Here is a 25,462-nt window from a genome sequence, read left to right on the forward strand (position 1 = left end):
TTTTCAGATGATTTGGGATGGAGTCAGACTGATCACTCCGTAGGGAGCCCTGAAGGGCTGTGGGCATTCTTTAAGAGGTAAAAAATAATGGGCTGCCATCAACCACTAGATGTTTGGAATGAACAGCAAAACAATTTTATGTATGTATTTATCTATAGACGTGGTGTATGTTTTATATATGTCAGAAGACAATTCAATGGGAATAACTTCACCTGTGATTGTAATTTGTTTCAAGATCAGTACCATAACTTAAATAACCTCCTCCTAAAGGTAGAAACACTGCAGAATCATTTTCTCTATGTGGGTGGCTTACGTATTTTAATGCTACTTTTTTTTCAAGAAGGAAATAGACATTTTATATTTATCATATCAGATGAAATTGAAACCTAAATATTTACATCTTCTCACTGGATCTGAGGTTGAGCACCAGTTGTAGGCGTTGCCAAGCTGTTTAGTTGTCTCCTTCACTGAGTAGGTTGATTTCTTCAGGGTGGTGGAGAGATGGAGCCTCATATTTCTGTCTATTATCTTCTAGCCAGTCTCTGCATCTGGAAGTACTTCCCTCTGTGGGCTTGGTGACCTGGCGTTACATTCAGAGGGTGTTCTAGCCTAAACATAGTGAAAGCTAAACATGTGTTATCTCCAGCAGAAAGCAGAGTTAACTGCAAACTGTGAAACCGGAGGGGGGAGTTCAGGATACGAGTATGTAAATAACTCAGAGATATTTTGTGAAAAAGAACAGAAGGGGGAGGAAGGCCTCTCACTTGCTTTTTCTCCGCCATCCTCATCTCCTCAGCAGCACTGTCTGTGGCCGACTTTAAGTGCTCTACAAGCAAAGGTGGAGGATCGCTTCTGTTTTAAACAAAGATAAACCAGTAGCGGACATCTGAAATGTTGCAGGTCACATTTAGATAGAAGAGACAGTAAAAAATCCCAGAGTTTTCTGTCTCCAGTTTTGCTCTGTCTTCCTTGTTTCCGGGTGGGCTGCTGTTTTTTGAGCAGGGCTAGCATAGTGCTTTTAGGCTTCCAATCCACCAAAGCAAACTGATGGTGAAGGAGAAGAGCAGATAGCTTGATTTGTTTTCCCGCTCTCCCTTGTTTTTTAAGCATCGTTTATCCAGACTCTTGGGACCCATTATTTGTCTAACCTGTATCTGGATTGTAAAATATTGTTCCAAGTTTTAACTTCAACAGATGGTAAACGTCTTCCAGCAAATATCCTCAAAAATGTGTTTAGCATGGACACCATGTGTCCTTTGTCTGTTTTGGGACTACAGAATAATTCTTAATGTTGTCTTTTGCTTACATTTAATGCTTATAAATAGGCTTTTCAAAAAGGCACATTTATCTAACACTACCTCTGTGACAGGGAAGAGCGTATTTGGGCAAACCTACTTGAAGGATTAACCTTTTTAGTACAGCTTCTGTGTGTTGCTCTGGCTTCCCAGTTTTTATCCATCATTTTGTTTAGACGAGCAAGAGATGGTTTGACTTGCCTTGCTGAAGGTGTGCACTTTGCTATCTCCACTTGATGCTCTGCTCAGGAAAGAGTAGTACTGGAAATGCAGCTTTGCTGGGGTGGGGTGGGGGGAGAAGACTCTGGATAGTAAAACTTTTCAGAGTTAGAGAGTCTTATAAACTAATTTCTAACAGCAGTAACTATTTTTGCAAAGCTGTAAGGAAAACTGCTCCCTGCATTTCATAGGTGCTTTTCCTTCTGGTCCTGGCCTTCAGTGGACCTCATTAGGTCAAGAGCCAGATCTCCTGCACCATGCCTGCAAAAACATCTGGGCTGTCTAGGCGGAAAGGACGTAGGGGAAAGAGCCTTTTTCCAAACTCCTGTCCTTCTCCTTCATACGGTTGTCCCAGCAGAAAAAGGAGCTTGACATAGAGGGAAGATCTCGTTGTCTAATGGAACATCTATATTATCAAAGGTAGATATGGTAGAACACTTTTTTTTCCGCCCCTGCTCTCTCTTATGTTGTCTGTATGTCATTGTCTTGACAGAACTTGTGTTTTATTCCTTGTTATCAAAGTAGAACTGAAAATATATTCTTACCTCTTTTTATCTTAAACATCATTACCAAAAATCATCAGCTAAACTGTGTTGAGAGACTGTTTTTATTCTTGGTTTAATGGCAGAGTATAATTTGACTTTTAGACCTCCCATTCTTCCTAAATCAAGTTTTTATGGCACCAGTAGCTAGGAGAGTCAGCTTCTGATTACGAACAGGTTTGGAGCCGCCAAAAAAAACCCCCTTGAAATCAGTTTGACAACTGTTTGCGAACCACCTCTTTAATATTCCTATCAAGTATTCTGCTCAATTCTCTTGCAGCAAACTTGTAGATCTTGTAGATGTCAGTCTTTCCTGCATATTTTATTTGACTTGCCGTTCAACTTTCTAGAAGAATACATGCAGGTAAGCTTTTTCAAAGCTTTTTAAAAATTTATTGTGATGTGGAAACCTGGGATCAGGTAGGCAAGAGTTAACTAAAGCTACTTGTGCTGTGCTGGGGAAGTGCAATGTGTTAAGTGCCGGGAGCACCTTGCAAAGAGGTGCTTTTGCTTTTTTTTAGGGTTTCTTGAGGTTAAATCCCTGCTTCTCACCACAGTTTCTTGCCTTAGGTGGCCCGGGTGGGTATCTCTGGACCTGTTGAGTGCCAGAGGTTGCAGCCAGGCGAGGTGTGCCTGGCCTGCCGCAGGTGCGAAGCACTGCAGGTGACAGCCAGGGTGAGCTGGGTGAGTCGCTGGGTGCACAGACTCGGCCAGGTAAGGCAAGGGAGACTAATTGGGGCTTGTTTAAGCTTTATCCTTGCAGTCTGTATGGCAGCAGCTGGCCTGAACTGCCTGGCTTGGATAACTTGAGCAGTTACTAAAGGCAGTATAAACACAGGCACACACTACAGAGCCCAGGGGCTTAGCATTGCAGTTATCATAAGGTATTCCATCTGGAGGTGGAAAAAACAGCCCTCACAGGGTTTCTTTATCTCGAGGCTGGCAACGAGTGCAGAGTGAGTGACATATTTCCATTTGACTCATCTGTTGTCAAAATGGTGACACCCTTGAGTCACATTAAAAATGAGACCTTGTAGCTGAATTGGCACATCATTCTGGTAAGCACGGAGCAGGTGTTTGTCAGTTGGGGTTTTTTTTTGGTTTTGTTCTCCTTAAGAAAATTATTTTTTTTTCCCTTCCCTGAGATGGGATGAAATTGATTAATGCTGTCACTAATGTTCTGGGTTAAAAAATAATAGGAGAACCTGATTCAGGTGGAATGCTGGATGTTAGCTGTGAAGATGTTCAAATAACCTGCTTTACAACTATATAAAGCCCTAAAAATAAAATAATTTAAAAAAAAATTAGTGCCCAGTAGCCAGATGGTTGGAAAAGAACACCCCATGATCAATGAGGCAATATGTAAATATTTTCGATCATTACCACAGTACTGCTGTGTTGACATTGAAATTCAAAGTGCTATTCCATGGGACTCCTCATTGATCAGCAGATGAGCTCTGATAAAACGGAGGATAAAAGCACAATACTGAGCATTATTATGGATTGTGGCTTTCCTTGACAAGGACAGGCTTCCATCAAGGTCTACAAATGGATTTCAAACTCTCTTTAAGCATGTTACTGAGACACTCTTTCTTTCCTGGCTGTCAAGTACAGATTAAATGGTGTATTATTTCTTGAGCTGCTTTATTTAAGGTGAAATAGTGTATGGTTGACTAATTTTTCTGTGCTAATTGCCACATTTATATGGGAAGGGACAAGGTGGAAGCTGATGTAGAGTTCTCTGCTTGAAATATACCCAGCTAGAAATGACTGGAAAGTAATAGAAATCAAATGATTGAATTAAAATACATTTTTGAAAAAAAGGTCGTCCTAAAAGCAGGCTGTAGAGACCCTGTCTGGCTGATTCACTTAGAAATCTTCACAGGGGAGATAGCATTTTCATGCATAAAACATGAAGTGCCTTTAGTATACACAGGTGCTGAACCCACCATGAGGCTTTTTCTTTTTCTTTGTCTTTTTCTTTTTTTTTTTCCCTTCCTCCTCCACTTTTGTGCTCCTGGAAAAAAAATCTCGTAGGTTATACTTCTCTCAGAGGGGAGTTTGAAACTTGACTCTAAATAGGTGCTTATAAAAGCTACTTTTTAAGATCTGAATCTGTAACTGCCCACCTCAAAACAATATCATTCCGGTGTGGAGCTGATGTTGCTGTTTGCAGTTCCTGGGATCCCACCGTGGAGGCAGGTTGTCCTCTGTCTGGGAAGATGAGGTGTCCTGGAGGACGTGGGGAGCGGGTTGTCTCTGTTGATGTGTGATGTTGAATGGGAACTCTTCCCACCTTACAGAGACTGATGTGAGGTTTGTAAAAATCTTGTAAGGGTGCATACAGAGCATAGGGGTCTTCAAATGTATTTTTCTTGCAGCCTAATCAGAGCAATGGATTGTAACAGTTCACACCCCAGTCTCCCATTTCATGTAAGGGAATAATGACTTTTAAGAAAGGTGTGAGAGGGCTTTGCTAATGAAAAGCTCATTATAGCTCCTGCAAGGTCCAGAGCCCAGGCAGCTTTCTGGAAATATTTTGCTGTTTGCTTTCCCTTTGAGTCTGCTGCTTACAGTGAGGCCAGGACCCTGTGCTCCCTAGGGAACATAACCCCAGAGACACTTTGAAGGGTCTAAATGCTGCAAGCATCGGACAGGGGAAAATGGTCCAAGTACCTTTCTGAGCTGCTCATATTTTCTTGTTAACTGCTGCATTTATCCTGCACATTGATTAATTTTCTGGCATGTCCTGGAGCCTGTTCCTCTGATTGCAGAGTTCTTAAGGATTTTGAAATTATTTCTCTCTGGTTTGTTGCTTTTTAATTGCTCACTTATATCCCCTTATTGTTTTAGGGTGACTAACTGATAGGAGAACAGCAAACACCTCCTCTGAGAATAAAGGACTCTTGTGACTATCCGTGGTCTGAAACTGATGCTTCCAAACCACGGGCATGCACTGTTTGACCACAGCTGACACTTGTTAGTGCTTAGTATTTATTAATGCAGATTGTACAAGAGCAGTAGGCTGAGCTAAAACAGCTGTGATGTTTGCTAGGAACAATTTTGGTAGTTCATTTATCCCTGCAAGATAGTGCTGTCAGCGTCCCTGACTTTGCAGAGACAGCGTGCGAATCTCGCGTTCTACTGCCTTTGCCCTTGCTCAACAGGACTCTGATCTTGTGCGTGAGTCCACTGTGTTCTAGTCTGTGGTCATCACCAAGTGTGTTTGCTTGGGTAACGGCGAGGTGGGAACTCTGCCCATCTTGCCAATATAAAGTGTTTTAGTGATGGCAATGATGGCGCCTCTTAGGAGGAAGGACTGATCAAGTGGAGCGCAATGCATCAGTTAAGCAGAGAAGCCTTCAGAAGCCAGCAGAAATCATCTTATGTTAATTGCCCTCCATGGAAAGGGAAATGCCAGTTCTGTTAGTGTAATGTGGTGTTTTCAACGTTTGTGCTAAAAATGAGCCGCTTGCCACCTGTGGTGTGGCACCTCTTCACCCTTGCAAAATATATTTGCACGTGAATCTGTGGTCCAGCTGCTCCAAAGCCAAATGTAGTCTGTGCATGGGTTTGGTTCTGAGCAGCTCCAATGCCCAGAGGCTTCCTTGGAGAGATGGTCCCCTGAAAGCCTTTCGAGGAAGGGAGGAGGTTTGTAACGTTCATCTCTGCAGATAACCCATAATAAAAATGTTGTTCGAGCCTTTTGGGAACTCTGGCATTAACTCACATTTCTCAATGTTGGGTTGCTTTTTCCTGGTGGTTTGCTTGGGACAAGTGTGGCCCTTGTTTAATAATGCTGAAGTCTCCTGCACTTCAGTAGTATAATTTTAAAACAGAAGCAGTTTTAACTGTGTATTTGATTACCGCTTATCACAAAATGTTTCTGAAATACAGACAGGGTTGTTTATTATCAATCTAAAAGATGCTTAAAACTGACAGGTTTTAAGTTTAAATTTCACATTGGTAATCTGTTCTTACAGCTAAAAATAAGTAAATTAAGAATAGCATCAGTGAGGCCTCTGCAAACTGCAGTGACTTTAAAAAGCGACGACTTGGAAATACAGTCAAGGTGAATTGTGTATGATTATTCCAGAAAACAAGTTTTATAAACATGTCATAATGTCCTAGACTACATTAATTACCTGTTACTTTCAGTGTTTTCTGTAGAGAAAATGTTGGTGTTTACGTTTTCCCAAAGGCAATACTTTCAGTTTCTGTTGTTCAGAAATCTTTTTGCTTTTAATCACTTTTGATTTCAGTGCTGTTAGTGAGTGTGTAGAGAACTCTGTCTTTCTGTTTGGAATAATTGTTTCAGACTTGCTGTCGCTGAAAAGAAGAAGTTTTGTCATCCTTCCCCAATCTACAAGAAAGGATTAAAAAAACCCCCAAAACCCAACCCCGAAACAAAAAAGAATAAAGCAGGTAGGAAGATTGATTTTCTTAAATTGAGGAGGTTTTGTGTCTGCTTTGCCAGGTTTGCACAGCTACCCAGTGAGGCTTTCAAAATTGTCCCCACAGTGGGTCAACTGACACTGAAACTCTTTCTGAAACCGTGGGTCCAGGCCCCTGCTAATTCTGAGAACTGCACTCTGCTCTGCGAAACCAGTGAAATGGAGCAGGGCTCTGGGGCAACTCCATTTTTTAAAATTTATTTACTTAAGTGTAGGTTATGGTGGATGTTCCTTTTGGGAGGATGTTGTCTAGCGTATCCAGCATCTGTAGAGACTTGTCTGGCTTGTGAAAACAAATGGAGAATGGATATTGACCAATCCTGATGCACTTGATGAGGAGTGAATTATTTTATAACATTTAAAAAGTGGTAAGACTCAATCCGACTAGATGTATATTGGGGTAAAAACCTATGTACATATAATTAATCCTTTTTAAAAAGAAAGGTAATGTGAGGATTCTTGTTTACTTGCAGATCAGCATGGTAGAATGGCTAAAAGGACTAATGAGACACTTGCTTTCCTGGAAAAGCATTTAAAAGTTCAAATGCAAATCAAGATTAAAATGTTATATTTAAATATATTTCCATCATGCAGATTTCAATAGGTGATTTAGAGAGAAAATCCTTTGGACTTTAACTCATCACATTGCATATAACAGTAGGGGAAGAAACATTTTAAATTTCTCTTTATGAAAAAATTTTTTACTTAAAGGATTCCTTAAGAAGTTAGTGGGTTAATTCTGCCCCAAAGCACACACACAAATTCTTGACACAGGTTTATATCTATCAAATCATCAAATATTTTTCTTCAGTTGATTTCGAGATGTAATTTTAAAAGTAGTAGTGATCTTCACTGTTAATTTTGTTGTAAGTCTGCAGAGTCCATTTTACTTCTGATCTGGTCTTGATTATTAATATTGGGAACAAGAGCGATAGTCAATAAAAGAAAGGAAGACTAAGATTCAGCTTTGCAGCACATTGCAATCATATTTGGTTGCCATCAAGGAATGGCATCTAGTGAGTATGTAAGACAGCTCCATCTATGTACGTGTGTTCAAATACCGTAGCTCATCCTGGATGATTGGATCAGGTCGGCTGTTCAGACTTGGTGCTTTCAACTCTAAGGTGCCTGGCAAAGCTAAGCAAATGCTGTAATGCCGTGGTGTGGCAGGAGCGTTTCCTCTGTGCTGTGCAGATGCACGGTGGCTGCTTTGAGACCACAGCGGAAAGCTGTACATGAGCCAGACCTGGCACGTGGGAATCCCTCGTCTTTAAAACTCGGATCAGACTCCTAAGCCATAAGACTACAGACCGGACCTGCAGTTTCCGGCTCAGATAAATCCACATCTAATAGTTGCATCATAGAAGGTTTTGAGATAGGTTAAGCAACTTGATGCCCAACGTTTTCAACTTACTTTTTGGTTTTTGGTTTTTTTTTTTTTTTTTTTGAACCCAGCTTGGGAAAGCAGAAGTGGCATTTGGGCTCCATGCAACTGGCTCAGCTGTGAATCAGCAAATGACGTTAATAAGCATTTGTGGACTAAATATATTTTTAAGCTGTCTGGCTGCTTGCTCTTCGTGAGATCTCTGAGATTAATTGTCCTGAAATGTTACTCACGTTTGCTCTTCCTCCAGGATGAACCTGACCTGTGCAAGCACTATTATTTTTTTAAATTGCTGTGCAAGAAGGTACAAGACTAAAGAGTGGTTACTTTTTTTTTTTTTAATTGTTGGCAAGCCATAAATCTGTTAACTGAAGCAGAGTATCTCAGCTAAAGGTATCAATGTTTTTTCCAAGCATTTCGGGTTGTTTGGTGCAGGGAGCAGAGTACATTGGTGTTTTTTTTTTTTTTTTTTTAATAACCCTTTGGTTGTGGGTGCTGGTCTTACGGCTTGAATCCACATCCCAATCAAGGAGATGCTTTTTATTTCTTTTGTGTGTGTGTATGTGGACCCAGATTTGCATGTCCTGGTGCAAAACACAGCTACAGGGAAGGACACCTGTGCCCTTCCTGACCCAAAGGGGAAAGGAGTATTTCTGCTGCCGGTGAGTTCATCAAGTTAAAGGCAGCTTTAATCTGAGTGGGTGGTTTTCAGGAGTCTGTGGTTGCTGCTGAGGCCCTGTCCTCCCTGCAGACACAGCCAAGCTATCTTCTGATCTCGTTGACTTCCTGAAGCCGTGCTGGCTGCCTGTGGGTCACTTGTCGGGGGAACAGCTGCAAATGCTCCAGCCTTCCCTTCTCCATCCGCACTGTTAGACCTTGCACTATCGGGAGCTGTTGCTCTGTTCTGGCTGTTGCTTGGAGGACAGCAGGGGCAGGCAAACCAAGGATAAGCTAAGAAATTAAAGATGACCTAAAGGAGCTTGAATATACTTGGGGAGGTCTAAGAAGAGAGGGAAGTGATGGCTGGGAGGGGAGAGCACATGTGTGTGCGCTAAAGTGCGAACCAGGTGCTTTAAAGGCAGCATTAAAAACAGTTTGCAGTGGTTGGAGGTAACGATGAGACTCTGCCTGAAGGAATCTCTTAGAAAGGCAACTGGCTGCTTGGCATAATGAAACAAACCACATAAGCTGCTCGTCATGTAACCGGTACAAGTTCCTTCTGGCCCTCAGCCCTTCTGACAAAAATCAGCCTTGGGGATAAAGCAGGTAGCTGATGGCTGGAAAATGAGGTGTAAATGGGCTGCCTGGGGTTGACCTCTCCCAAGCTGGGTGGGAAGGGAGCTGGATCTGTCCTCCTGGGTGCTGCTGGTTCACCACCCCTGTCTTTGTCATCCCTGGGGCCTGGCTGCACCCTCCTTTGTGGCAGCCATGGGGGGTGCCTTCTCCTCCCTTCTCCAGGTGTGGAAGGACTTGTGGGGTTATCAAGGCAGCTCCAGCTCTGTTTCCACCCTTGAATGTGGGATCCTGCCTCATCTCCAGGGAGCTGTCTGGAAGAATGCTGTGATGTGATGTTTTTTGTCTGTGATGATGTTCCCTTCGTGGAAATCGTTCAACATGCTACTTAAAAGGGAAATGCTTTAGGGGGAAGTTATGGTATTGTACAGAGAGAGCACGTGAGAGTGGTCAGCGCAATGCGCGTGTGTGTGTTTTTTTTCTTTTCTTTTTTTTTTTTTTTAAATTTCCATGAGTTAACGATGACGATGACTCATGGCTTGGAACGCACTTTAAATCCCTGAGGTGCTCATTGCCGCCTACTATCACGTATTGAATTTCTGACATACCGGAGGGATGTCTGCAGAGAAACTCTGATGTGCAATTATAAAATGTTGTAGCTTTATGTTGTTTGCATAGGAGCCATTAGCATGGTATAACTGTGAAAATAATGCAGCTTTATTCTTGCTGTTGATTTCCCATGGGCATGGCAGTTAAGCAACTGTGTTTTATCTTTCTCTAGGATGTTGACACATGTGGACCAACAGTGACATCCTTTTTCAGCAATGCTGTCTTTACTCCCTCCTGCATTCAGAAGCATCTAGAGAGATTTTTTGCAGAAGGTAGGTTCTGGCATTTCAGCTGGATGGCTGTTCTTTTTCTTCTATATTAGAAAAAATATATTTAGATATTACTAGGGACAATGGTAATGAGTGTGATGGATACTAGCTCGCTGCTGGTGAGAGAGGGGATTAACCTTAGCTTGGGTTCCACTTGAATAGATGCTCGGGGGAAATGCAATAAAATGGAGTCTGGAAGAATGGCTGCATGGGTTGCCTTTGAGAAGGGCTTGGCAGTCACAGAACATGGTTGGCTTAAATTGCATAGACATGTGTATTGGTAATAAACCTCTTTTTAAAGAAAGCTTGTGCTCCCTGCCTTTTTCTGCTTAGTTGGCATCCTTGTTTATTTAAATTTTTTTAAATAAATAAATTAAAAGGGAGAATGGCTGCACAGGATGTGCAATTAAAATAATTTTTTTCTATGTATTTAAATTTTGTGTAGGTCTTTAGAAAAAAAATCTTAACCTAGTTGCGTTTTATTTGTGTTGAAATAAACAGTGTGCAGCCTCCGGTACTACCATAAAATTATTGTTAATTTCTAGCTTTTTTTGCCCTCTGAACTTTTAATTTGCTTTACATTGCCAAGAGGTTTGGCATGCAGAAACTTCCTCAGTAAGGAGTGTAGATAGAGAAGCAGGTACCTTGTGATGTAAAATTTTAAGAGATTTTACGCTTTTTATGCATATATGTACCTGCTACTGCCTTACGCTGTAACCTTTGGAGTGTTGCTTGTGGGTTTGCTATGTGTCCAGCTCTCACCAAACCTCTTTTGTGTGAGTTCTATAAATGTATATCATGGTGTTAAATCTGCCTACAAAATTAGTGCCTGAACAGGAGATTTTCAATAGATAGGGTCTCAGCTTTTAGACTGACTGTGTAGTTTTGCATCTTATTTTCCTCCAAGTGCATTCCTCACCACTCAGTTCTTTTTTTCCTCTATCAGAAAGGGTGTTTTTAACTCCATCAAATGTTGCTCTTTGTGGTGATACTGTGGTATAGCAACTTTGTATTTTTGCTGCTGGATGCTAAAACTCAAAATTTGCTGTTTTTTTGCTTTAAGAGCAACGAATTGCTGGAAAGAACAAATAAAGGATAAATGAGTTTGGATCTGAGACTGTTTGCTTATCAGACTGAAATGTGTTTTCGATTTCTCTGGATTTATACCTCAGTCACAGCAGTTACACTGAAACTGCAGTGACACCTGCTCTGTATTAACATGCAATATCTTTACCAGAAATCCTTGAAAACTAAGGGCGATTTGAATACCATAACTATCTCCTGTCGGGAGATTGGTTCCCAATGAATTCGTCGCCATTCCCCATGTCAGTTCCCTTCCTGAAGCCTCTCTCTTCCAGTATTAGCAGAGCCGAGGGCCAGCCCAGCTTGGCTGCTCCCAGTGCTGCGGCTCATCCCTCTGTGGGATACCTGATTTCCTCGGGAGAGCCCGGCAGCTTCTCTTCTCCCCACTGCAGCTCTCTGAGAACAAAAGCTGCTGTCAGCAGCTTTAACGGAGGAGTTTTTGCTCCTAGAGGTATTAATTGCCATGTGAGTTTGTGCCCCTGTGCCGAGGGAGAAAACATCTATGCCCCAAGAGCTTTGCCTCCTTTGCTTTAGATCACGCACTCTCCCTTTGCTCCCCTGTAGGCTGTTGTAGAGGAGAGCTTATTTCTTTGAATTGGTGGTAACAGCAAAGAAGAAACGCAATCCTTAGCAATGTTTAGGGTTTGCTTTGCCCTGAGGCTGTGGCTCTACTCATTTCACTTGCCTGAAGGACTTAACAGGGCTGAGGATCCTTGGTAAGAGAAGGACCCAAGTGGTCATTAATTTCCTGGGCAGGTGACGGGAAACTGCCTTCAGAATTGTATTCGTAGCAAAATGAATCCATGCGGCTTGCGTCACTAGAGAGCAAGTAACGTCCGTGGATTGGCAGGTATGGAACGTAGGGAGAAAAATGGGCTTTAAACCTTGTCAGAGAATGGAGCATTCATGAAAACAAAGAGCTGAATAGCAATGTCCAGGAAAATGCTGTAGGCACTGGGTAATTTTCCCCTCTGTTCTGTCAGCATCCCTGTGCAGCCCTTTGTTTTTCCAGACCTGGAGGCTTTGAATCCAAACTGCTGGACAGAGTGAAAATTATGGGAGGAGTTTCCTCTGCAAGTCATACCTGGGAGTATTTTGCATAAAATTATTTCAAAATCTAGGAAAGCATCCTCAATCCCTGGCGTGAGCAGAAAGGCAGAGCGGAATCTGGGGGCATGTGTGCGTACACAAGCTGCAAGTGCCTGTGATGTTTGAAGTGTGGCTGTGGGACCGTGGCAAGAAGCTGGTGGGGAAAGCGGTGTGATAGGGGGAAATGGAGGATGTTGGTGCAGAATGAGGAGGTACCTGCTGCTCTGTCCCTCAGCATCCTCACTTCTAGCTGTCCAGGGGCACTGCACTGCCTTTTTGTGTTTCCACCGGTCCTGCAACTGCAGAAGCCTGGATGGGATGAGGAGTGAGCGTTTGTTTCTGTAAGAAGAGGTAGAGACTGACATTGAGCAGGAGGTTAATATATAGGAGAGGGGAAAGTAGGTGAGGTGAAAGCAGGTGGAATTACAGGGTGCCTTCTAATGCCCTTCTAGCACTCCCTGCCTTGCCTGCAGCACCTGCCTTTGCGCCTGTGCCACGCAGTGCTGTGATTTTTTAGGTGCATTTCCACTCCTGGCTGTGTAATGTGACAAGCTTTTCCCCTTCCAGAGCCCTGTGCCCTTTTATGTGGACACAAATTGGGGCTGAATCTTACTTTTTCTGTGTCCTGTATTTACCAGGGGACTTACTGTGTGACCCGTGACATGAGAGTTGTACCCCTTGTAAGGAGTGAGTTTATGGAAACTGACTGAATGCAGAGACATCTATCCTTATGTTGGAACCTTCATAGACTATACTGCAAAACACTTTACAGTGAGTTAGATCAAGGTGATAACACTTCAGAGAGCTTTTGTACTGGCAAGGAGAGGAACCCTGTTCGGCAGCGTAACGGAGCAGTACAATTGTGGCGTTCCCCTCTCTCAGTGTGTAAAGGTCATGGGTTAGAGTGGCACTTGTTGCAGTGGTGGGCAGGGAGAAGGAGGAGCTGCTAATGGGTCAGGGAGGGGGAATGGGACCTTGTAAAGGTAGGAGATAGTTACAGGTAAACTGAGTTAGACCTGACAGTCTAGGACATCAATGTTTGGAAAGGTACAGAAGGATTCCCTTTCAAAAAAGATAGTCTGGCAGCATGAAATTTCTAGTGGAAATACAGATGAGTTTTTCTTTCGGTTGTTTACCTCCTTTTACAATAGAAACAGTATAGACACAAGGAACTTTTTGGACATACGTATTTAACTGGGAGGAAGGAGCTGTGACACTGGTTTGGTTGTAACCACAAACTAACTGACAGTTTCCTGCTGCAAGTAACTTTCTGTAGATCTAAACCTCGTTCATTTGTGTTTGTGCTGTTTAAATATCTGAGGAAGATTCCACTGCTTCTAGGCTTCTTGTTTTTGACAACATCTTTGTTGTAGTAATTTGGGGGATGATGGCATGAAGAGAGATTATTACAGCACTAATACAAATTCAGGTGAAGTCCAGAAGGCTTCTATATTTACAATCTTGTATAATGTGAAAGTCAAGAAGTAACCCCGTTAAATATGTGTCAGACTGGTTTTGCAATTACATTTGCGTGTACAAAGCTCTGTTTATTTCTGGGGAGAAAGGATGTAATCATGTGGGACCTACCTGTGTGACTGAGACTTCTTCACCCGATATTTCCATGGCATCATTACTTGCTTCTAACTCTCCTACCTCCTCCCCCGTGATGTGTTAAATATCACGGCTGAAAAAATTAGGGCACGTTTTTTCCCTGCTGTTCCCATTCCAGCTGGAAAACTTGGACAGATCCTTCCCTTGTGGTTTGTGATACTGTAAATAAAGGCTTGGGAGGTCACACGTTTTCCATCTCAAGTTATTTTGATTCCAGTACTGGAATGGGGGGGGGGGGGAGGGAGGGAGGAGAGAAATAAAAATAAAAAAACCCAAAACCCCAAACTGTTCTGGCTTATTGTGGGAAAAAGATCTCATTAATGCAAAGGGAAAAAAGGCCTTTACAAAGAAAACTTAGTCTTCGACTAAAGCTGAGACTTGGAAAATTAGGGTCAAAGATTTCAAAGGAATCTTCCATTAAGCTTTGAAATAAAAGTTATCTGGAAATAGAGGCCCTGAACGCCAAGCTCCTGTGATCTGGTGCTGTTCCTGGACGGTTCTGAAAAATTTGCTGTCTAGCTTTAAAGGCACGCTGGCATGACTCTATAAGCACATTGGTGAGTAATTTTACCTATGTTCATATGAATATGGTTACTCATATGCTTAAATGTTAGTTAAGTGGGCTTTTAAATATGGAGTTGAGAAATTCTGGTCGTAGGTCTCACTGGCTGTGATGCATCTTGTGGTTTAGCTAGCCTGAGTCGCTGCTTACAGCCCAGGGCAGTACCCGATGGTCTGGGGCATGGTGGGTGGAAAACACGTGTGTATGCTCGCTCAAGTTAAATGATACAGTTCAGCCTTCTGAAAATCAGCATGGAGTCATGATGTGTTGCGGTGGCTGTTACTGCTGCTGTTCATGGCTGGTGTCCTACGTCTGGCAGGCTTGGTCTCCTCAGCTGCATCTCTTTCCATCTTAGGGTTCGAGGCTTTGAATATTCACAGAAAACACTGCTTAGGTTTAAACTTATTTTTCATATTTTTGCTTTTGATATTTGTATAATCCTGTTTTGGATTTACGAAGAAATGAGTTGAGAACAAGGTCCATTTGGCTTTACTACTGGGTGGTGATACACAGAGGATGATTAATACTGGCTTACAGTGGAGAAGCAACTGCGTTGCTTACTTCTGCAAGTTTTGAAGAGGCCTTTTCCTGGTAAAAAATTTTTTGTTATTTTTTTTTTAATCAAAACAGGATACAAAAGTGAATATAATTTGTCAGTACAGAACTCGCATTGTACCTTGACACTACAGAAGTATTTCTTTTTCCATAAACTGTTATATTTATAAACGTGCTGCAGGAACAAAAGAGAAACATTCCACATCTAGATGTTAATCTCTGCACAGGATAGTCTTTTGATTCTGTAACTTTTCTTTTCTTCCTTGATCATCTTCTGCATTTTTTTTTTCTTTAATGGGCACATGACATATGGACATAAAAAATAATGGCCCAATTTCACCCCTGCTGTAGCTCATTGACGTCATTAAAGTTACAGCAGGGATGACTTGGCCCAGATTCTTTAAAAATAAGACCTGATGAACAGCCCCTCATGGAAAAGCTCCATAGAGAAGGTTGTCCTGAGCACGGCATAGAGCAGATGCTGTGCAACTCACCGTGACGTTTGGTAAAACTGCCATTGGCGCCCTTCCTGGGAAATGGGGTAGGACCCTTCCTGGACGGGACAGCAAGGCATGTGCTTGCAGAGCTGTTCCTACCATACCTTAATAGTGCGATGGAAAGGGGCAATTAATGAAGTGAGAGAAGGCCACCTAAAGTGGAGGCAGATCTGGGTGGAGACCTGACTTGCTTGGAAGTTGTCAGAGGTGATTTCTCTGCCTGAGGACTAGGCGTGCATGTGGTGAGCCAAAGGATGGAAACCGCAGTAGAAATGATCCGTGGAAAGGATCTGCCTAGAGCAGATTTTTAGAAAGGTGTTTTATACCCGTTTTGTCTCTTTTGTTTTGTCTTTTTGTACTTTTTCCTCACTGCTGTCCAGAGGTAGCATTCTCTGCAACGTCAAAGTGTTGTCGTGCCAAGATTAGCCATCTGAACGCGGCAGCTCTATCTTCACTGACGTAAAGGGGCGCTCCCAGGTTCAGTATCTCAACCTAGGTCTAAGGTGCAACTGCTTTTGCAGGCCTTATTGCCCTCTTTATAACTTGGCAAAGAAATAGAAATTACAGGGAATAAAGGTGACAGAAGGCAATACAAATCATGGCGAAAAGAGTAAATTTGACCTTGACTTAAATGCCCAGTCTGAATTAAGCTGAAATATACTTGCGAATCTGAACAAACTGAAGACCAAGACAAATCTAAGGTTCTCAAGAGCTGCTGACTACTTTCCATTTACTAAAATAGGGGTAGTGCTTCATGGATGGCAGTTCTGAAAATCTTTATGCTAACTTACAAAGTGAGCGTTTTGCTCGCAGTTATTTATAGCCGCAGGAAAAAACACCTTTTAAAGAGCAGTCAAAACTCCAAAGCTGTATCTGTAGTGGGTGAATGCTTGATCACTGTTTCTATAGCCAATATTTATTGCCTAGGGCATCTTTAATTTAACTGAATTCTTGGTGGTAATAACTGTATCTGGCCAAGACAGGTTCTCTTGCAGTGAGTCTAAGAAATCAGATAGTTCTTTTTACGATGCCAGGCTCTTCTGGTCCACTGAATATAACTGCAAGAACACATAGTTCCCATGAAGGAAAATGCTTACTGTGGTTTTGGTGACAGCTGAAGCTAACTTGGGGGAGGGAAAGATGGAGCAAATAGCACTCTTGTCTGCTTCTGAGAGCGTGTTCATTTTAAGGGAATTTAAGTCGGAAAGTTTTTTGCAGTTGAAAGCCAGAATAGTGTCAAAGTGACATTAACCAGTATAAATAGTGAAGGGAGAATTAGATCTTTAAAATATATTCAGTCTTTTGATTAGTCATCCAAAACTCTGCTGGTAAAACAGGGAAAGAAATCTGGGCTTAACCTGATAAATGTCCTTCTAACAGTGGAAAAAGTTGGAAAACCCGAGAATTTAATTCATCCAGAGAGACCATGCAGCGGCTGGCAGCAGGCTTCTAAGGAAGAGTATTAATGCTAGTGGAAATAGAGGGGGAGAAAAGGTAACTGAAAATTCTGCAGCATTAAGGGCTTTTGCAAGCAAAAGATATTTGATGTAGTGCAGATAAGAGTGACGTTAGCTTCTTTTTATTGCATAGAATACACCCTTATCCGATGAAACTATCCTGCTTTGAGATTCTCTTTCCTTGTATTGTCTTTCTTCATCCATTTCAAGCTCTACTGTGCCCTTGTGGGTGGACCCAGTTAGGGTCTAATCTTGCTTCCACTGAGGCCAAAAGCAAAACTTTGTAGATTTGAAGAGAACCCACTCTAGGACTTCAGGTTGAACCCCCACCATCTCTCTCAAACCAGACTGATTAGCAGCATGAGTTGAATACGTATGCCAGATCCAATAAATGCTTGATTATTGGAGAGAATTTGGAATAAGAGAATGTTTGAAAATCCTTAAATTGCATATCTTCTTGACTGACCTATAGAGTTAATTTTCCAGAAGCGGGCTGCCTTGTGATCAGTCTTAGTGGAGTACCAGGTCCCTGATACAGGAATGATTAATTTCTGGGGTATATGGTATAGAGAGCCTTGTTTTAATAATCAGATGTGGGGGGTTTTGGCTGAAAACATGATTTTCAGGAAGGCAGTAGCATGCTGTTCTGTATGCACGTATACAAAGCACATACATCCCTCTAAATCGAACCCAGAGTGTGCCTCATGCAGCGCTCTGAGGCAGTGCTGGGAAATTACGTGCTGCCGCCAAGTTTTGGGTTATGTCCTTTGAAACATCAGTGCATGGATGCACACATTGCACAGATGTCCCTGGAGTGTATGTAGGTTATCAGTGAGATAACCTCAGCTGAGCCCTAGCACTACAAGTGTTTTGACGGGTGTGACTGCGTGGTTGTGACCACTTCTGATTACATCTGAGCTTTACAGCTTCAAGTGGAAACTGTCCAAAAAGTACCAGTTCTCACGGAGGCAGTATGTTCTGCAGTACAAATTTGTGTTAATCTCTGTGCACGGGTTTGCTGGCTGTGAGCAGAGAGAAAGATGCACCAGCAGATGTATTGACTCTCTTGTGTATCCATTTTGTTTATGAAGAATGATGAGTTGAAATCAATATGCAGATCAGGAGTCCTTTGGGTATCTAAAGAAAATCCTTTGGCTATGCTGTATCTGTATCATTCCAGCAGTTGCATTTATTTAAAAAAAAAAAAAAAGTGGGATGCAAAACGCAAATGCCATATTTGTTCAGATTAGAAATTAATTTGGGGATGGAGCCCTAAAGAAAAGGGGAACTGTTTGGTGTTGAAGGAGAACTTTCAATTTATCTGATTGGAAATTTTAATCTATTCTGGATGATTTAACAGTTAAGCCTTAGAGCAATAGGCTCACTTCAGCTCATCACCTGCTGAGTGCTTTGGTTCCACTGGGTGCTTGTAAGTCCTATAGAGGCCCATAAGGTTCAACTATGTTCTTAAAAGCTCATGGAGAGTAACAAAGAATGAGGAAAGGGAAACTTTCTGATGGTACTATTGGTGTTTATAAAAGAACTGTCTGAAAATAACCTTGAAATTAATTTGAGCTATTCCCTTGATCAGTGATTCTAGTTTGTCTACTTATTCTTCTGTACCTAGCTAGAACACAATCTACCAATAGAAATTTTTTCTTTTTTTTTTATTACTTTGAGGTTTATTTTGATGGATTATGTTTCTAGGTAACTGTTGAAGGTTATTTCTGGGAGACGCTGCCAGAATGCTTATTAACATGTGACTAGACCCAGGTAGAGTCCCTCTTGAAAATTTGGCTGTTCCTGTGCATCCTCAGTGAGGGGCAGTGACTGTGCTGAAGTGTGCGAGTCCTCCCAGTTCCCTGCCCACGCTGGGCCTGGAAATAACTCTGTCAGTAGCAGAAATGTCACAGCAGGAATGACTCGCTAGATGTGCCCAATTCCATTTATCTAAATGAGCTGCGATCTTGGATTTAACATGCTGTTGCATAGCTAAGATAAGAGGCACATGAATTAGATTATTGTTGGGAAAAAATAGAGGGGTGCTGATATAAATACTTCTGTGAGAAGTTTAGCAGAGCATTAACAAGTCTTTTTATATTTATGAACAGCAGTGGTCAAAGTAGTATCCTGCAAAAGATGCTTTCCACATGATACTAGCTCCAGTCATTAAAAAAGCATGAATCAGATTAAGAAGTGTAGGGGGTTTTTTATTTGCCTTTGAGTCTTCAGATGTCAGTGCAAGCTTTCAGCAGCAGCTGTGCTGGCGAGAAAATATTGCGTGAAATGGAAGCGGAGGATGTGGGTAGAGATGCTCCTGGCTGAGGGGCTTAGGGGCTCCCCAGCACCCCGGGGAGGTACTTGCCTCTCAAGGATTATGTGAGCACCTTTGTCCCTTTCGTGTCTGTGTCAGCAGCAGCCCAGGATGTCCCTGTGGTTTGTGGAGCTGAGGGGATGTTCAGTGGAGGGACAGTCGCGTGGACGGTGGAGGTGGGTGCCCAAGAGCACTCCTGCCTCTGCTTGAGACTCCTGGATGAGAAAGTGCAGCACCTGAGCCCTAACAGAAATATTACAAGTCTTGTGATATCAACGGTTGGCAGCTGACTATTGACTGTAAGGTCTCTTAGGCAGTTGTTTGATGCCGTTTTTTCAGGTGGACTTCTAGAATACTACTTCCTCTCCCTTCTGGTCATTTCCTCTGCAGGTGGAGCAAACTTCTTGAGCCATTTCTCTTTTGTTTCAAGTCAGCCTTATGGTCTGTGCTCTCCAATACTTTGAGCACCCTCCTGCCTTTCCTGGGGCTCAGGGAAGAGAGGGTCTGAGGGAGGTACAGCAATGACAAACGTTAACATCTCAAAGTTGTTTTTTTTAACATATATACTTAATATGCAAAATGCCATCTATTGTAATTGATTTTGCTGTTTTATGTCAGAGGCAGCGATGAGCAGTTCTCTCCCTCGCTGTGTTCTGAGGACACGGATGCTCAATTTTGGCCTGGTACCAGTGATTTCATTGTGAGGAGCCAGAAGCAGCAGGGCGCAGAGGGTGTCCCTTCACAAGGTCGTGGTGAGTAGAGCACTACTGCTCTGTAGAGCTGAACTTCCGATAACCTGGAGGGAAGGGACTATCCCAGCACTCTGACTGTGCTGGAGGGTCTCCATAGTGCTTACATCTGGGTGGACAGCTGTTTTCTGCAGGTCATGGTCAGGGACAAAGGCGTATTCCCTGGACAGGATGGCAGGAAGGTCAGGAGGTGGAATAGCAGGAAGCAGTTTTGTGATCGCAGTGGAAAAACTGCCCTTGCTTTTAGATCTGCGCTCGTTCTGTGCTGACAAGGGTGGTGTTTAATTTTGTGGTATGTTCAGTGCAGTACCTGCCATCTCTCTATACAGCTGTACTTAGTGTTACCAGCATGGCTGTTTAGTAGTGATAAAGGCTAAGCTGAAGATCCAGATACTTGGGAACTGGGCAATGCTTTCATTTGGGTTTGTCTCTTGTAACAGACAGAGTGGAGACAGTATGTGGATCTGCTTCCTTGAAGACCTAAAATATGCTTTTATTGACTCCTTAGGCTTTGTGAAATGACGATGGAAGAATGTAGCAAAACCATTGGGAAAACTTCCCCACTTCTTAGTTTTGTCTTAATAGCTGCCTTTATGAATTGAAATAGCTCCCAGTGCCATTCCCTTTCCTTTATTTTAAATCTGAGCTAGTCTGTATCACGAGTAAATATGTTAACTTAATAGTACAGTTGCTTTAAATCCAGTGGCTTTATTGTTGCCCAGCCTCCTCTTGCTGGTAGCTCTGGGAGGTATTCTGCCTAGCAGAGACTTCTTGATGTGCTGGTGTTGCATCTTCTGCACTGCAGCCATCTGGCAGTGGCCTTCCTCTCGCAGAAAAGCAAGATTTGGGTAACTTACCTTACCCTAGCAGCCTTTCATAATTCTGCCTGCCAGGCTAATTTAAAGGAAAGCAGCAATTCTCTAGCTCCTTTCACGAACGCCATCGTGCGCATCCTGGTTGTACCACCACCAGCTTTCCTTGCATGCAGAATCTGCCCCTTTCCTTCTATTGTATTGGGGGCCAGCATAAAAGTGGAGTTTGGGTGACTGCAGGCTGCCCGCTGGTTTTAGCAGCCTTGAGTCTGAGCAAGTGCTGAGGTGTCGCCTGGGCTATTCTCAGCTAACCCCTGAGCTAATAATGGATGCTGCTTCCTGACGTAAAAGCAGATGAAAAACTCTGGCCAGGGGCTGAGCTACATCAAGCCGCTCTCTCAGAGGTTAAGCTGATTGCAGATCTCTCATAAATAAATCTTTCTGTATTAATAAATAAATGCTTGCAATAGTTGCTTTATTATAGTGCACGGAAGCTTTCAGAAAGAAAAATTTCCCGAATGAGCCATTTCTGCGGTCTCTGCTGACTTTTAAAAATTGGTGTCCTTAATTGAATTCTGCCTCTTCCATTAGAATGGAATGTGCGCTCTTGGTCGCACATACGGTTGATGCACTTGAAAGAGCTAAAATATTCAGAGCTATTTGCATTGCTTCTGTGGCAGCAGGTTACTGGGTTGTTTTGGGGAGCGCGGGCAGCCTTTCAAGGTGACTTTCTTATACCTGGGTCTTCAAGAGTGAGGAGGTTTCCCCACTGAAGCTCACATAGTGGCTGTTGGTTGGCTGGCTAGGTGTCTGCTGCTGACTCATTTTTCCTGCAAAATTTCTCTTAAAAGAAAAATACATTGTCTATATGTTACAAGTGACGAAATTCTTCTTTCTATAGGGAGTGATACTTGTTGGAAATCGATCTCACCTAATCCAAAGCATTGCAAATGTAATAATTAAGATCTACTTAATATCCACACTTGATTGGTGGGGAGACAATAGCTTGTTCTTTGAAACTGTGCTCTGTCTTTTGAAAATAATCTTACCAATGTTATATAAATGCTGTATTGCAGCCCGCCCTTATTAGCCACTGATTAGAGGGTCCTTTGTGAAGTGTTGTCTGTTTTTGAGATAATTTAATTAACATGGAACCAGTAAAATTCCTATGGAAACAAAACAGGAGCAAATTTAATACCAGATAAATGTGTGTTCTGAACTACGAAAGTGAACACAAAACTAATTTCTTAATGGGACCACTAGAAGAACAAACAAATCTAGAGAGACATGGTTGTATGCCTCAGCTAGAAATGTATGTTTGTGGATATAATTAAACTTTAGTTAATAACATATTGTCCTCAGACTTGGCGAAGAACTGTATTTGGGCTGTGGCTACGTGTCCAAAGCATTTTTACTAGATTAACTTTTCCGTACGGCATGGTCTAGAGCTTTCAAAGCACTTGCAGATCTTGGGTAGCTGGCTTGCATTTCAGCTCGTTCCTTGCATAGCTTGGAGAGCACGATGAACCTTTTTGTACAGATGGATGATGGAGAAATGGGTGACTGGGCAGGTCCCTGTCGCTGACCTGCTGTAGGAGGCAGTGGGCGAGTAGCAATGCATGAGGAAGGGTGAAGTGTGAAGGTGATGCTTCGTGATTCACTTTTTGCATTGCAAATGTTGTTTCCTAAGTAAGCTGCTTCCACCGATGCATTAAATGATTTATTATCCCTCAGAGCTTTTCTTTACCCTGGAAAAAAACAAAAGACAATCGGTGTTTTTTAAAGCTCTGTGCTGAACATTATATGATTAAGTTATAATTTTGAAGTGACGCATTTGGGCATATAATTTTCAAGACCATCTTTGGTTTCAGGGATCATAAATACTGGTTCCAGCTGTAATGAAGTGCTGTGCTACTTACTATGTTCCTATCATTGTGTGTGTCTTTTGTTTAAATTATTAAATCACGGTGGCTATGGCCATAATAATGTGGTTGGTTTATGTCTTGGAAGAGGGGAAAATAACTTTATTTAGTTGGAATAATGTAATTGCAACATGCCTCTGGGTTTGAGTTAAAGGGGGAGGTGGTGCAGGTGGCTAGCAAGACAGTGCTGTTCTCTTGATGATTTTCTGCTGCAAATTCCACTGCCGTGGAGTGGCAGCATATTTGTTTTTAATGGAACAACTTGTGAGCAAACACTGAGATGTTTATGATGACAAGGAAAGCACTAGAAAAATAGAGGCTATAAAATCCCACTCGTTAAGGGTAGCAACATGTGTAATTGGCTCAGTCAGGTGCATCTCAAGGGAGGAGGTGTAGATCCAAGATCTGGCTATGCAACTGCCCGAGCCGTTATGGGCAAAATACTGAACGTCTCTGCACCTCTGAAGGCCATCTCTAGGGTAAGCAGCTGTCTGCCTGGGTGGTTTTACAAGGCAAAGTGCCAGGGAAGGACTCTGAGATCCTCTGATGCAAAATGCTTTACAGATAAAGTATTTATTTCCCCTTTTGAAGGGAAAAGATGTGTGATGGTTTCTTGAATCGGAGATGACTGCACCAATTCGGATATAATTTGATAAATGAAGTATAAAGGCCCAGTGAATGACCTTCTGTAAAATACAAGAGTGCCTGAACCATTTGTGCTTTAAATCTTGTTCCACATCTTTGTATTTCCTGCTCATGCCGTTCATTAGTCTCCTGTGCCCTGTTGTTTTTGGGCTGATAATGGATTGCTAAGTGGTACACACTGAAAAGAAAATTTCTATATAAATAAAGTGGTGTGCTTTTCTCTGCATAAAGTGTCTGTGGATATGGGGCAGAAACTCTTTTTCATGTTTGTAGCTGGACCCTGAAATATATTAGTGCTCTTTACATATCCCCTCGAAGTCCAGCTTATTGAGGCATGCCTTCCTCCCCATGAAACCTTACACATCTGTGGCTGCAGCACAGACTGTGGTTTCTTTCCGAATGAATCATGAGGGTTTTACAAGCTGTAAAACTTCTCTGGAGAGCTTAAGGGTGTGACCGGCTTACAAGAATGGATGAAGCTTTTTTTTTTCTTTTCTGATTTGGGGCTGAATATATCCTGAATATCTGTTTGATGCTTTTGATTGCCAGCAGGAGGTTTTTTTCCCCTTTCAGATGGGATGCAGCACAATCCTTGCTGCGGCTGCCGGCAGAGCTTTACTGGGTCTCCCTTGAGGGCTGGGTGTAGGAAGCGATAAAACTTTATCGTTAGTGTTAGTTCCTTTAGTCTATGTAAACTTTTTATGAGGAATAAGCTTATGCATTTGGAGGGCAAAAGTAGCCCATCTCTCTGGCTGGGCTTTGCTTAAGGAAAATGTATCTCGCTCCCTGCCTTAGCAGCTCTTTGCCCAGCCCCAGGGCTCCTGCCCTGTTTCCTGGCGAGGCTGATTTGACCAGTCCAGCTTAGTCCAAGCCACTTCTCTCCAGATCGCTTTGACCTGGTGTTCCCTGTTGAGGAGCATGGTGCAAGAGCCCTGCAAAGGGGACCATGGGTTGGGCAGTGCTTGTTCCGTCCGGCTCCTCGCCATGCCTGGTGAGCTCTTGTGGCAGTGGGGTCTTACAGCTGGGAGGCTTTGCAGGCTGGCGTGTGCTTGCCCCACTGGAAATGAGGTATGTGATGTACCGTCCTACTCTGTCACCGCCTGGACTTGGAACGTGTGAACAGTCCTGGGGAGAGCTGGCACAGCCTCCCTTGCCTCTGGCATGAGAAAGTCTGGAAATCAAGGGTGCTTCCAGTAGTTTTGAGCTCTGGGTAGGAGCCTGTTAGGTGCACTCCTTGCACAGTCACCGATAGCTCTTCCCCGGTTTCTGCAGCCAGCCCCTCTGCTCTGACTCAGCTGGAAAGCAAGTTGGCTGCCCCAAAGAGAGACATTCTCCGGAGTAGGGCACTGGCCAAGAAATCTGGAGCTGGCAGAGAACAAACCAAGCAGGTAGAAACTGTGAGGAGCTCTGGGAAATTAGAGGGGAATCTTTTCTTTTTTTTTGTTTTTCTGGCATATGCCAAGAGTACGTGGTTCAGAAGGGGAATACCTGGCACAACGTGATGGCAACTTACCCAGCTGTCCTAACAGGATGCTTTTGTCAGGAGTCTTTGGACATATTCTTCTCGGTGTAAATAAAATCAAATAAATAAAATACTTGTGCCTATAAATAAAACTAAATTACTATGATTACCTTGAGTCTCTGGATGCACCTTACATGGTCAGCATTTGTTCCTTTCTCCCTCTGCAGGCAATTAATGGAGAAAGAGGGGACCATCAGTGTGCATAGCCATCAGCCAGGCAGCATGAAGGCTCGTAAAAATATCTCTTTTATCTTAGGAGAAAGTTATTATGGTCTGAATTTTTTATTTTACTTCCCCCTGGTGAGAGAGAATTACTGGTGATGATAGTTGGTGGACCAGCTCCTGTTGGGAAGCATTGAATGGAGGAAGGATTTATTGAAGGAAATGTGTGGAAAATTCCTTGATAAGCACTTTTTTTGGTCTTATTTAAAGAGGCTGTTTATAACTAAAAGACCATTAGCACCCAGGAGGCAATTTTGTTGTAGCAGTACCTTATTGAATGAAAGCTTGGTAGTCTGTTTCTGGACGGTGGCCTCAGGAACAGCCCCTGGATAATACTGTACCTAAGCTTCCCCCCCCCCCCCCGCCGCTTTTTTTCTTCTTTAAATGGAGGTTGGTGCAGCTCCTTCCCATGTAGCG

The 25,462-nt window shown here is 42.7% G+C and overlaps 1 protein-coding gene across 11 annotated transcripts in view; it reads left to right on the forward strand.

Moving 5' to 3' along the window:
* PITPNM2 (phosphatidylinositol transfer protein membrane associated 2) overlaps nt 1-25,462 on the forward strand; it is a 141,212-nt gene that overhangs the window by 6,549 nt on the left and 109,201 nt on the right. For 8 of the 11 annotated variants that reach the window (XM_054843887.1, XM_054843891.1, XM_054843892.1 and 5 more), the window contains exon 2: nt 9,909-10,008. The gene's annotated coding sequence lies outside the window, so the exon portion shown is untranslated. Of the gene's footprint in view, nt 1-9,764; nt 9,780-9,801; nt 9,820-9,908; nt 10,009-19,791; nt 19,926-25,462 lie in introns of those variants that run through there. The other 3 variants (XM_054843886.1, XM_054843889.1, XM_054843888.1) reach the window with 3 other exon arrangements.

Source organism: Grus americana, chromosome 16 (assembly GCF_028858705.1).
Source record: "Grus americana isolate bGruAme1 chromosome 16, bGruAme1.mat, whole genome shotgun sequence".
Classification (NCBI taxonomy): domain Eukaryota; kingdom Metazoa; phylum Chordata; class Aves; order Gruiformes; family Gruidae; genus Grus; species Grus americana.